The following is a 14,673-nucleotide window of genomic DNA, read 5'->3' as shown; positions in this document are numbered from 1 at the left end:
GCGATTTTGTAGAGGACAGAGGATTTGTCCAAAAATATTTCACTTCCTTTTACTGCTAAAGCCAGGGGCCGAGGAAAAAGGGATTTTCTTTTCTTTTTTTCAAAGATTTATCAAATGTCTTGCAACACCAAATGGAAATGGCCAACCCAACAGAACCTCTGAGCGATATTTGACATGTGAGTTTAAAATGGCACACGAGATCTAGTAGACAAACAACCACCACTGAGATCAAACAGATAAGGAAGCATACCAGCAGAGTGTGAGGAATGCAAACTAAAGCTTTGTTGTTGCTATTTTGGAATAAGATTTTGACCCTATTAACAATGCTCTGGCCTTGTTTTTTCATCCACAGGGTGTCCTTTGTTAGTGGGCCAAGCGCCACACTGAGACGGCATGAAGAGCATCAGACCTTTCCCTCCACCAACAGGATGAGCAAACAAGCAGACCTGCAGAGCTCTTGGATTTTCAATTACAAGCACACAGATATACAAGAATCAGACTGAAACGTTTAACAAAGAACATTCACATCACACACTTGCATAGTGCACTCATGCATGCAGCCCATGTTTCACACACTCTAGTTCAAAAGGCCTGCATTATATAATCACAAACACACCCACACAATCCGAACTGAGGCTTAAACCTATTAAACCTACATCCTTTGAGGTAGGCCCACTTAAATATCACATTTCAAATATCAAAGTACAAAAGCTTGGGTGGTGAAAAAAAAGAAAGGGAAAAAAAAAAACACAAACAAAAAACACAAGGCTCATGTGCCCGTGCTGGTTTGACCGAGATGGTGGGTGTGGAGAAGGAACCTCTCTCTCTCTTCCATATGACAAAGCGATCCTGGGTCAGGTTACCCTGCAGGGAACAGAAGGACCAAGAGCTTGGGTTACAGCGAGGCCAGGCCCGCCCAGGGAGAGAGTGTTGACAACTGAGTAAGTCGTATACACTCAAGACACGGGCAAGTGAAACCTGCTCCACAAAACTGCTTCACAGCCACAGAGCAAAGTTCTTTTTAAAAATATACACCATCCATCCATCCATCCATCTTCTTCCGTGTATTCAGGACCGGGTCGTGGGGGCAGCAGCCCAAGCAGAGAAGCCCAGACCTCCCTCTCCCCAGCCACCTCCTCCAGCTTGTCCAGGGGAACACCAGGGCGTTCCCAGGCCAGCCGAGAGATATCATTTCTCCAGCGTGTCCTGGGTCTGCCCTGGGGCCTCCTCCCGGTGAAGATATACACAGGACTGATCATTTACGTCATGAAAAAAAAATTATAATAATAACAAGAGACAAATATGTCACACAAGCAGACAACATCTGCAATTCCTGCACAATGACGACTCAAACTGAATACACAACAACAGCATGAGATGTTGTTGATTAACAAAAATGTGCCTTCTGTTTGAAAAACACACTTGAAGTCATTCATTATAATAAATGATAATACATATGTTAAAGCACCTGTCCAGAGAATAAAAGTACTGAAAATGTAATAATGAGTTATTATATCAGTTAAAATATTGATGATTCAGTCCTGGGACAGATTGTTAAAATATAATAATTTCAAACTATGTATTTACAGTGTAACAACAGATGCAAACACAAAAGCCAGTTTTAAACCTACATGCAATACTGTGTTATGGGCCAGCCACAGTTAAAAGCAGTAGTCAGTGTTGCCATGAATCCGTGCGCAGTGTTTCTGCACTGCCACATTAGCATGGTCACAGACTGAAGTGGTTCTAGGAGGACAAGCTGTGTGGTAGCTAGAGCATCTCTCCTCCATCTGTGGGATTTCACACAGTTTTTCTTATGCACAATTATACACACTCGCACTGTTTTTTTTTTTTTAACCAAAGATCTGCATTGCCCAGCCAGCCCTAGGCATATGAATAAAAATTAACACCTACATAGTTAATAACGCACAAATGAAAACACCACCCAGGGTCTTAGCATCCCTGACGGCCAGCTCCTCACACAGCTCCTAAATCGCACCTCATGTCACTGGCATGGATGCATAATCATGTTTATGCACACAAGACAACATGAAAGAAGTAGAAATCAAATCAGTGCAACGAACTGTGGAATATATTGGCAGGAACTGCAACAAAGAAGTTAAAAACCATGCAGTGGTCCGTAATCACATTTCTCATTTACCTCCTACCAGACTGAAACGATTTAAGATTTAAGTGTGTTAAAAAGTGTTCCTTTTTTAAAAGTGCATGGGGAGCGACAGTGTAGTCAGGCACTAGCCGTGAGTTTCCTTTGGATTTACCTTTATATAAATTGAATAGAACAATGCTACAAGTAATCATCTTGCCTTTCATCCTTTCAAATGCATGGTGCAGTTTTTGTTTGTTTTTTAACTTTTGGTGATGCAGAGATTTAACTGGGCCTTTTTTTGATAAATTAAAAGTCTTTTAAGCCCCAAAGTAATTGAGAAAGGATGGGTTATGTTACCTCCAATAAAATATGAGATGAAAAAGAAAACAAAATATATAAAAATTCTGCACATCCTTGTCGTTAGTGCATGTACAGTACACAGACAAAATGGTCAACACAAGCACAACAACACAAGAGTGCAAGGCCAATTGATTGCTGCCCACTATTACCCACCTCCTGTGGATGCTGATGAAGACTATGATGGGGTCTTTAGTCCTGCTTTGTGGTTTGTATAGTCCATTGTAGCTGCTGCTGTGTTCAATTCATGGCTAAATCCAAGTTGATCTAAGACTGCTTGCAGTGCCTAATGACTACATGGTCTACGCATGTCTATTCCAGCATTCTCTAAATCACTGTCCTAGTCTGAACTGTGAAGTTCACCCACAGAGCCCGCTTCAGCTTGTAGAAGTCTAGTGTTCGTGGCTCCAGGGCTGGGAATGGGACAGCATGGGACGATGCTGGATCCGGATGGGGAGGGCTCCCTTGGTATGGCAGCTGTGCCTGCCAGCCGTGGTTCATCCCTCAACCCGTTTTCTCCAAGTAAGCCTTCTGATAGGATGGGATGGGACACAGGAAGAGACCCTCTATTTGCCCACCCAGGGCCTGGAGCCTACTAGGAGCAGACAGAGGGGGCATTGAGGGGCTCACTAAGATGGTGACACAGGAAGGGAGGGTGGGAAGTTTGAAAAGAGATGCCAACTGAGTGGAGTCACGCTGCCGTCAGAGCCCTCATGACCCAACATCACTGAGAATGACGGAGGCAAGGGTGGGGGAGAGAAGTGGGGAAAGAGCATAAAGTGGGGGGAAATCTGCAAATGTTACAGTCCTATTTAATTCCACAAAGAGAGAAATGGTGAAAGGCAAATTAGCTGTATCTTCTAGCATCAATCACAACAGAGGGTAGGCCTACCCTAGATTTTATTTATTGTGCAGCGCCTACCTAAACACGTAATCTCAAGATGACAGAAAGAGAGCTACATGATTTACCTAGAGGAAGCTATAATCGGAATTCGTTAGATGGGTCTGTGGAGGGACCAGGACTCCTCCTCTCAACCTGTATCTCCATGCTGGTCTTTTGAGAGCATATATGAAACCAGCCTGCACCTGCAGACCTCTGATGGTGGAGGCTGCAGCCTACGACAAACTGTAGCTTTTGCTTTATTCATCTGTTTTTGTTTTTTCAGAAATGTCAGTCTTTTATTTTGTAGTATGTTAACCCAACACAGGCAGTTTGAGCTTGTTGATGTGGAAAGTGAAACAACTTGAAGGAGTCTGGAAACATTCCCACTGCACTGGAAGCCAATTAGACAAACTATGCCTTTTAGGCATTGATTGGTATCAATACTGACACTATCCCCTGTTTCAGCTTGTTGGCATTTGCTTGTGTAACATTTCAGTATCTTACTTCTATGCCAACACATGAAATAAGCTAGTTGGGGAAAGTATTGCTAGTTACCAAGTTATGCCAAAGTCCATAACAGAGGAAGAAATGACTGAACCAAAATGATACCACAGTGTGTTGATTAAAGACTAAGCTCCCAAATGCAGTATGATTTAAATAAATACACACTTCTGAGCTATGTGCTTTTCCATGCTGCTGCTGCCAAACTTGACTAAATGCTGAAATAGTACTCAGAGTACAAGAATTTGATGTAATTTATTACTCTGAATTTGTGAAACTGGCTGCTAGTGAAGCGCCCTGCCAACAACACTCAAGCTCCAGCAACTCCAGCTTTACTACGCTTAAAAGGCTAATTGCGCTTCATGGTTTAGATAGCTTAATGTAGCTTTAAAGGCCTTTAAGTGCCCTAATTGCTAATGCAAATGTACTCTCATCACAGGCTGTTAAGCTGCATACTTAAACTCCTCCATATGCCTAATGGTAAATGACAGAGAGGAAGGCCTATGTGAATCTACAGTTGCACATGGGCAGTCGGGATGTTACATAACGTCGTTTGTTCAGGACACAGTAAGGTGTGCCGTCTCACTAATAAATCTGTTGGACAACATGTGAAGAGTTATTTCTGCTTCAGGGAGAGTTTGTCAGTGTTTAATGTGTGCCGATCAGTGGTAATGCAAGCACAAGTCGTGACTATGCATATTAAATGCAGTGTACCAAAGTCAATTGTCAGGAGGCCAAAAGGACACTTACAATAACTGATTACAACACTATGCTGAAGGGCTGCACCCTCTGACTGAAACAAATAAGCAGTGCTTTTATTACCACTACTTTAGTGAGAGCAGCCAAACGCTCAAATCAGAGGAAAAAAGACCAAAACATACCTTACTACTACTACTGCTGGTGAACTTAATGGTTCCAAAGTTGTGAACCTGAGGGCATGTAAATCTGGATTGCCAGCAGAAAAATAAACTTGAATATATGTGGTGTCAAAAGACAAATAAAATACCAGAAACTGAAAGTACCAGCGCAAAAAGCAATCCAAGTAAAGGTAATGTTAATCCTCAGGATTGGTAACATTACTAAAGTCAAGCAACAGACCAAAGACAAGTTTCAGTCCAAATGACTCATAACGTACCTAAGCCTCAAACTGCTGATTTATTAAAATAAATAAATAAATAAATAAATAAAACAGTGTTGCAAAGACTCAGCGAAACAGCCAAAGACAGAACACAGGGAAAGAGCAGTTAACATTTCATTAACTTGCTGTGAATTAAACAAACTCCTAAAACTACAAATTGAAAGACGTCGACCCCAAACATCAGAAACTTTGGGTCAGAGCATTAGCAGCTCTCCAACTAGTAATATTAAAGTTCAACTGCCAACTAGTCAAAAGAAGAAAAAAAAGAAAAAGTGCTGCATTTGCACACAATCAAAACATCTGCACAGACAGCATGCAAACAAATCCCATTCACTTTCCTGTTTTGAAGGAAAAGGGGGGCTGCTGGAGAATACTCTAGTTTTAAATAAATTATGACTGTGAGAATTCAGGAAATGTGCTGTGCTGAAAAACAGCACAAATGTTAGTAAGCATTAATATGTCATCCTAAGAACAGTTATTATAAGACGCTGCCTTTAAATTTAATCTCTAACACAGTTCGCAGTAAAGTGTCTTCCAGGGTGGCTACTTACTGTGTTTACTTTAGGTCAGACTCAATAGACAAGTGGCGGGGAAAAAAGGTGATGTTAAAAATCATGTGTTTTGCATAAATTCTTGATCCCCCCCCAATCTCTGAATCACAGGCAGAGAATGTCAAGTAAAGACTCACAGAGTCACAACGGCGACATTTACAGGAAACACCAGAAATATCCTTTAACCTTAATATCACAATGCAAAGCTGAACCTTTCAGTCCTGGCGTGAGGCTGTTTTGTCATCGTCATGATCCAAACCACATTGGAGAACAAGGGACACGGTAAAATAAACAAGAAAAAAAAAGTGGCACATGCAATCTGAAAGTCAGCTTCCTGGTTGTTCTGTGCACAAACCGTGCCACATTTGTATTCAGCTATATCCTGGTCTTTTTTTTTGGCCCTCTGTCAATTTTAAGCCTCAGCCTCAAACATGTAACCATAGCTGAGCCGTGCTGTGTCAGGATTTCACACATGACCTTTGCTGTAAAAAGAAAACTCAGTACCTCACTAACCTACAGTCAAGTAAACAAGTAAACGTAGTTTCTATCGTTATACCGAACTCCCGTCTTGAGCTATTGAGTCATCACCTGTGCATTTTTCACTTCTACCTATAGATCTGTGATTAGCTGAACCCTTTGCACTAAGCGTTAGCTTTAGCTTAGCTCTGGGTGCACAGTTTACACCAAGCAGCATGCGACTGGCTGAGCCATCTGTCCCATCTGAGTGGGCTGCGGGTAAATGACCTGCACCCCAGCTGCACTGACTCATCTCGTCTAAGACAGCTTCTCTGTTTGTTCAGAAAAAGAAGAAGAAGAAAAAAACCACAGTGTGAGGTTTAGAGCTGAAGGAGAGACGGGGCACGGGATACGCACGAGGTGAAGCTGAGGGAGAAAGAGAGAAGGTCAAGATTTTGGTGATAATATGAAGAAAAAACAAAACAAAACAAACAAAAAAAAGTAAATGATTCTCTTTTATCTGCCAAAAATCACCACCAGACTCAATTTTTATGACCACATAGAAAACACATCTCTTATTGGTTATTTCATATAATATATAAAAAAAAAAATCCTTGTATTAGCCTCACACTCACACGATAAATCTTTCCACAGCAGGAAATTAAATGTACTGCAGTAACCAGTGTGTCTGTATTGATTTGTGTACTTTTCAGAGTTGTCTCATTCTAAGGGTGCCTGGAGGGAGGTGAGGAAAAAAAAATTAGATGTATTAGATGCTCTAATCTTACTTGGTGTTCATGAGGAAAATTATACATGAAATTCAATCCTTAGTGCTGTAAAAGAGGATATGTCGATCTAATCAAATTCTAGCTTCAACCCAAACAATTAAAGCCGCTCCTGTGTAAACACTTAAGCATGTCGCGTATCTGAACGAGTATTTCTTCCACTGTTGATATGCATAACTAATATGGAAATTCTTGTGATTAAGTGGAGTCAGAGAAAGGTCACACTACAGCAACCCCAAAACAGTAACACTGTTTCCTCTGTGCTGCCAAATGCTGGCCAGTTTTATTTTAATAGTTATCAATTTTCAAATCGAGTTGGGGGGGGGGGGGGGGGAACTGAAGGAGCGAATTTCACAGAGTCCCTGTGACATTTTCAGCTATTTGGGTTAAATGCTTGATTATTATGAAATTGCGATCGCTGACGCAGAAAGGCAAACAAACTACTACAAAACATTTCCATGACACTGCGATCTTACTGAAATGCGGTAAACAAATGCGCAAATTTTTAGAGACCACACTGCTTCCCTGAGTCTCGCTATCACGTCCTTTATACTTTGCTGAACAAAGGCTGTTTTAAGAGAAGAGTGTCAAGAGCGTCAGAGATTTTGGCACTCACGGCCTTGGTGACGAGGTCTGCAAAAGGAGTAGGAGGGGAGGGACAAAAGCTTCTCTATGCTTGGTGCTGCAACTTGTATAAATCAGTCTTTGTTGGTGAGACATGACTGAGATTCTTGCTAAACAGCTATTTTTACATCCCTGAGCACTGCAGAGGGCAGCTAACGTACCAGTAAGAGTGCATGGCCTTTGGCTAAGTGAGGCCGTTCAGCCAACGTCATCTGCCCCTCCGCCTGCTGGAAAGAGAGGGGACCTCCTGGAAAGCTGTGCAAGACCGAGGTCCACGGTCAGTGAGCGGTTGCTAATAGCCAGCTAACGTTATGACCAGTGTCGGACTTCCAGGTAAACACTGGTGATTACGCTGGTGAATCATGGTCATGCAAGCTGGAGTATTGTTAGACCAATCTAATGCAATGACCCAAAGTGAACAGCTGGCACAGCAGATGGCCAGTGCAACAGCGAGTCCTCCATAAGCATAAAAACCATACAAAAAAAGACAATTTCCTACACAAAGAGCAGAAAGAGCTAGTACATAGGTGTTTTCTTCTAATATTACTGACACGCAAAGGCGCCTCTTTAATTCTTTTCAGCCATCAAATAAGTAGCATTGCCAACTTTATCAAGATTTTTGCTTAACATTCATTTCACTCAAACATGACACCTGTTAGCAGATAGCAAAGAGACAGTGGAGAGTAGAAAAGTTAGGATTAGGAAAAGTTTGGATTCTAAAGAAGACTTTCTTTGTGTCTCACGGCTGCTTCACTAAGATTTTAAAAAAACATTCTTAGCTTTAATGTTGAGCTTCTAACAAAGGATCTACCAATACATCTTTGCCTCGGTCTTAATATTTAATCTTAATTGATGAAAAATCTGCTGCCATTTCAGTTAAACCTGACAGAGCACAAGCGCCGAATGACAGGACATTAAGTTGGGACGGAAATTCTGATTAAATCAGCATTCAAGTTGGATCTTGGTGAATTACAGATGATGAGATTTTCTCTAAATGTCTTCTTGAGAAATTGTTTTTAAAGACAGCCCAAAGAAGGATGTAATTAATGTTTTAAAACCAGCTCTTTCTTTGTATTTCATTCTAATTTATACAGACTGCATGCGTAAAAGAAGGCACGAAGAAAGCTCTTCTTCCTTCATGACTTCAATTTCATACATGGATCCATAAAATGAGCAGGGATTGTTAATGCGCATTACAAATAAGCTTTGATGAACTAATGAAAACTCATTTTCCTGCAGCACTGCTATATGAAGGAAAAAGATGATTTTCAGGTATTCCAGTTACGCTGTATGGCAAACCTTCTAGCCCAAATATCATCATCAAGACTGAAGAAAAAAAAAAGATTTTAAAAAATACAGAATTCCAGAGCTTGAAGTACAGATTGTCCATGACTGGCTAAAAATAGTGCCCCTACCTTGGAAGCTGCACATCTGTAGTACAAAAGTTTCTTAGCAGTATTCTGCAGTATTTCTTGATGGTGAAGCGTGTGTGGCGCTGTTTTTGTTGTTGTTTGCGCCTTTTGCCTTTATCATGTGGTGCAGTGTGTGTGAGGGTCTGCAGTTTGTAACCTCTCCCTCCTCCGACTTCCTTTTCAGTGTAATCAGGTTGTCCCAGACCTTCATAGTTGCCACTTCTAAATCAGTGGGGGTGGGACCAGGAGAGCTGCAGTAAGCGCTACGCGTACAGAAATATGGAAGTACCACAACGTATTCCACTTGATATTCAAATAAATAAATAAATCTCGGTGTAACTATTTTTACTTTTACAGTTTATCGTTATTCAGCTGCAACACACTGCATATGTTCAGTGTCTGCATGAAACCCTTTAAGTGATAATTAGGACAAAATATCAATAATTATCCAACAGGGACGTCAATATCAACATTGTAAATTTGATTATATACACAAATATTAAGAAAGAAATATGTAAAGTGACTCCATGGTTCGCTGTTTAACGCGTTCACCTTCCATGTGGAAGATTCCCAGCCCAAGACTGGGAGGACACACAAGCCCTGCCTCTGTGGTCACACGGCAGCGCAGTCGCAGTGCCGATTGCAAACCGGGATAAATAGAAAGATTGCCGTCAGGAAGAGCATCCGGTGTAAAATCTGTGCCCAATCAACCCATTGTCACAACCCGTTGGGAAAAAAGGGAGCACTCGAAGGATATCTTTTAGATCTACTTGAATATTTAATTAAAAAATAAAGACACTTGATGGTGACAGTTATGAAAAAAATATTGTAGTAGCTGCAGCTCTTCTGAGCAGCGCACAAAGCACGATTTCCTCCTGAAAAGTTGTTCGACACGGTGCTGCTGGAGAGTTCCATCTACCTGCAATCACCACACTGTGTGCCTTAAAGTCAAAGTATAATGCTGTATTTGAATGTTTATTTATATATATATATATATATATTTTTTTTACGTTTCAAAACGTGATTTATAGCCAGTTTTAACGGCACATTTACCCAGACTATCCGCCTGTGTGATGATGGATATTCAGGATCATTTTTTCCTAACCAGGATCTTGCTTAAATAAATATATGAAAATATGTTTTCCAATGATTCATGTTGTTTTTTGGGATAGATTTCACACATAAAGCTCTTCCCCCAGGTTACAGCAGTGAAATATTAATTTCTTAATTTCCATTCCTAATTAAATGTCTATCCGTAACTCATAATTCTACGGACGTTGCAGTCTTTGCATTTTTTTTTCTGCGGCAGAATCTGAAGACTGCATCCTCTTCCCTGGATCTGAGCCTCCCCCCTTCTTTCACGTGGAGACTTTATGATTTGGTTTCCCATCTGCACTCTCAATAAAAAGAGGTCAGAGATGCCACAGTGTGCATAGCTTTCTGTACTCGCCTCCTTCACAAAACCACTACCGCAGTAGAAGGCAGACCCCAAATGCTTCTCCCAGTGCTGCCAACATACCTTGTTGGTGACTGGAGGTCAAGAGACAACAAGGGGTGATGTCTCACTCCAATGTGTTTTCTATGTGGAACAGGCTGCGTGTAATTATATTAAGATGAATGATAATTAAAGCAACTTAAAAAAAATAGTAAAAGCATCCTTGGTAGCTAGGCAACAGTAGGAAAATGAATATAGAGTTATTACAAGCATTACCTTACTGTAGATATCAGACGGTGAGAGAGGTTTGCTCATGCTTAGCTGTGGTTTTTGTGCTTTAAAATGACATAGCTCTAAGCAGTGCAACAACAGTGAGAGTGTACATGAGTAGCTTAACAGATTAAGAGTCACCTGTTAAACAACTGTGACTGATCCAAAGGGTTACAGCCAAGTTACGCAGGTTACGCGAAGTGCAACGGCACAGTGCATTAGCGATGTATGCGAGCAATACATTAGATGGATAAAAGCTGTCACTCTCATTAGACTGCACCAGAAACACTAGTTTGTTAAAATAATAACAATTAATATATTTTGTGATGGGATGAGCAGGGACGAGAGCCGGCTGAGATTTTTGGTAAAATTGATCTGAGCATCTGTTTAGCCAGTTTTTCTTTATTTGATTGGACTGATCGCTCTTTGGTAAAGTGGATATGTAATGTTAATTAGCCGTGTGCTGCTGATACTCCTGCTTCCGTAGTCATATGGAGCTAATGTCTGTGAGCGTAAAAGCTGGTTGTAAAGCATGCTAGTCTGACCCAATTTTAATCCGGTGTGAACTGAAAATACACGAGAAGAGTCGAGTTTATTTTTTTCTTTAACTGACAAAAGTTGTTTTAGCCTCACCATATTTTATATATTTTCATTTAAGTGCATTCAGTTAAGCCAACAGCCCGAAACAGGTTGATATTTAATTTACTTCCAAGAAGCAAGCTGCCATGACAGAAAGGAAGACGCTGGAGAGTGTTTAGCATTTTCACTGGAAAAATGATTAACTAGTGATTGAAGTTATCATGTATTTAACTAGTCATTTTAGGTATTACAATCAGGAGAGATTAAATTGTCCAAATAAATTATATCATAAGAAATGCACAATTCAATGACCTGCAGTGCTGAGAGGCCAAAGACGGGAGAGGAAATTAACAAAGAGAAATAGAAAACAGAGCTAAAGATAGGACCACCCAGGCAAACAAACCGAAGTAACTACAATACCAGCTTATGTGTGTGTCCCACTGAACCTTTAAATGTTCATCTTAGAAACACCCACAAAAAAAAAAAAAAAAAATCCCAACTGGTTCTTAACTTCTCAATTATGAACCGTTACCACAGCATAGCCATGCTCCCATCTCAGAGTCAACCTCTTCATTTCTCTCTTCTCCAAGAGAAAACAAGAACCATCACATCGTTCCTTTGTATGCAACTACCCCATCTTCCCACACAGGTCAAAAAACACAACAGTGAGAATCCCAAGTCTCAATTCTTTCAGAAGAGCCAAAGTTCAAGACCAACAATTCACAAGAAAACAGACATTTTCACTTTTAATTGACTGCAAATGACTAACCTTGCATTAAAGTTCTCTGTGTTATTTATTTATTTTTAAATCCTGTGTTCATTTTCAGACATTTTTTAATATATTTCAGCAAAGTTTTATGACGAACAGCAGACACAAAACTGGATGGGTATAAAGCAGTAATATTGATGAATTTTGTGCTTGCTCATTCTGTGGCTGCACATAGCTCTGTACAGACAACAATGATATTTTTACTGCAATATGAGCCTATACCACGGACTCATCAGAAAATGTTGCCCGAAATGCAGGGAATCAGAAACGTCATCCGAGTCACGAATGTCGTGCCAAAAAATTCAACATTACTCAACAAAGCCCATTCAAAATTTCCTGTTATTTCTTCATTTGGTGGGGATAGGCCCGAAACATAAAACAATAACCTAGATACAGGGCCTATATTAAACAATGTAGATTAATTTTTATTTTTTTTAACTGTGCAGGTCTTGCATAGCTGGTATATTTTAGTTTTTCTAAATGTAAACAACAATGAATGAATGATCTGCAATATTCAAATATCAATATGGAGATTATTAAAGATGTTATCATGCTATATATTTCACATGGTAAGACTAATGGTTGACTAATTTTCATGGCTTTCTGAGATTTATAAAGCTTTATAAGTTGAGCACATGAGATTTCACACTAGAACAGGCTGGAGACATGTAATTATTCTGAAGCCCAATATTTCAATATAAGAATGTCCTTAAGAAACTGTTTTAAAATGCTTAATTACAAATGATAATATCTCATTATTGCACAACCAAATATCAAGTTAATGGGGATCTGTGCAGAAACTTGTGCAGCAGCTACAGCCAGCCTGGGTAGAGGCTGTTAAGACCAAACAAACATGGCGACATGGCAGTTGTTTTATGCAACTGGGCATATATGATGGAGCTACCACTTGTGCATTCCAACTTTGCCAGAAATAAACCGGTGAACAGACATCTGCTGTGTACAGTAAAAACAGAACGTGCGCTCTTCAGCAGTGCGCTGACCCATTAGGAACATCTACTGCAGGATCAAAACATGCCAGTTCGCTTCCTTCCCCATCAACACAATCAGTCATTCCCTCCCTCGATCCACCATCCTTCGGTCACTTTGCTTTCATGTGCAGCTGTGAAATTCTCACCCAGCCAGGCGCCATCTGACCCCAGCCCCAACAATCTACGGTAGCGGTCCAAAGAACACAGACCCAGGTAGTCATACTGCTATCTTTGCAAATAGCGCACACAAAGATGAAAGACCATCTGAAGGGCAAACAGGTGTTCTTCATTTATGGGCTTTCACAGGTGACCTAATAGTAGGATAACACCATGATTCTTCAAACTCTATTACCTCAAAAACTACTACAACTTAAAGCAAAGACCACAACCACCTAGCCATAACTTCAAATACACAGTAGGACAATCTGAAACAACTAAAAGGTGGTAATTTTTTTTAAAGTGTGGCGTGACCTTGAACTTCGAGGGTGAAGAAAAAAAAAAAAGATCTACAATTGAAACGGTAATGCTTACCCAGGTTTGCAACAGCAGGCAGTTTGTTCTCTGAAGCTTTGTTGAGGATGTGCCCTAAACCAACTGCGTGACCTTCGTCTCGTGTCCATACAGCCCAGGACCACAGTATCCCTGTTACTTCTTTGGCTTGGATAGGCAGCTGTGCATTTGCTGTCGTTTCTGCACTAACTCTTCCTCGCAGGGCGGAGACAGGAACTCTCAGCCAAGCAATCATCCCATATCATTCATTAGAGTGTGCTCCGACAGCAGGAGGGAAAGACCGAGAGAGAGAAAGTGAGAGGGAGAAGGTGGGGGAGATGAAACAGATGAGAGCGCGAGGAGGAGAAGAACCGATAAGCAGCTCTGAAGAGTAGCTGAGAGAATGGTGGGTCACCCCGGCCTCACTTTCAGACAGGCTCAGACTTAAACCGTACTCACAAGGTAAAGCATTAACTCCAGTGGAGCGGGTTTAAATATTAACACAGTCTCACATCCCAGTATGACTCAAGGAACACAGAAGTGTCAGTAGTTTCCTATAATGTAGGAAACTACATATACATAGATATACTTTTTTTTTTCTCATCGTACCTAAACCAAATACCTCTTGCTAGGTTTTCCAGGAAGCACGAGTCTTTGTGAAACAGCAAAAAGGAGAGAAAAAACACACACAAAGCAAAATAACATCCCTTTGTGGAAGTTTCCACTTTGTAAGCGCTTTTTATCTTCCTGGTCATCTGTTCCCAACACACAAGCCGGGCAAAAAGATTTCCTGTTTTGCCTTCTTTTGTCACCGTGGCTGTGTTTGGGGGCTGTTTTGTCGGGTGCTAACTTTAGAACCTCGGCTAAAAATTTACCTGTTACCGCAACAAGTAATGTGTCGGCTTCTCCATTAAAACTACGTGGCCCAAATGATGCAATTTGACAGTGATGACTGTCTTCTTTGGAAGCTAATGACTCACTGAGGGGATTCCTGTGCACGTTGTGCTATAAATGCTATTAACGTCTATGCAGCGGGTAGAGGAAGCAGAGACGGTAACACATCTGCACTGTGAAAACTTTATAAGAGAATTCAAGGATTTGCTCACGTTGCACAGCCAGTGTTACCTGATACCAATGTGTGGGTGAGAGATTGTATTTAGTATACATATAGTATTACTCTAGTTGTTAAACAAAACAACCAAAATGTCCTTGTGTGCAGCCAGAACCAAAGCACAAACAAGGAAAAACATAAGTGTTTAATAACCATTTTAGAGTTAAAGACATGGCAGGTGAATTGTATGGCACCATGGTCATGGATTTTTACTTCC

At 40.7% G+C, this 14,673-nt stretch overlaps 1 protein-coding gene across 6 annotated transcripts in view; it reads right to left on the bottom strand.

Moving 5' to 3' along the window:
• Nucleotides 1-14,673, bottom strand: part of gab1 (GRB2-associated binding protein 1) — a 55,520-nt gene that overhangs the window by 19,642 nt on the left and 21,205 nt on the right. Inside the window, exon 1 of one of the 6 annotated variants that reach the window (XM_085409648.1) lies at nucleotides 13,388-13,624. The exons of the other annotated variants lie outside the window; for them this stretch is intronic. The gene's annotated coding sequence lies outside the window, so the exon portion shown is untranslated. Of the gene's footprint in view, nucleotides 1-13,387; nucleotides 13,625-14,673 lie in introns of those variants that run through there. 6 annotated transcript variants of the gene reach the window in all.

Source organism: Rhamphochromis longiceps, linkage group LG6 (genome assembly GCF_057381845.1).
Source record: "Rhamphochromis longiceps isolate RC_006_pf linkage group LG6, R_longiceps_female_GT1.1, whole genome shotgun sequence".
In the NCBI taxonomy this organism is placed as follows: domain Eukaryota; kingdom Metazoa; phylum Chordata; class Actinopteri; order Cichliformes; family Cichlidae; genus Rhamphochromis; species Rhamphochromis longiceps.
This window is presented reverse-complemented; position numbering and strand designations above follow the sequence as displayed.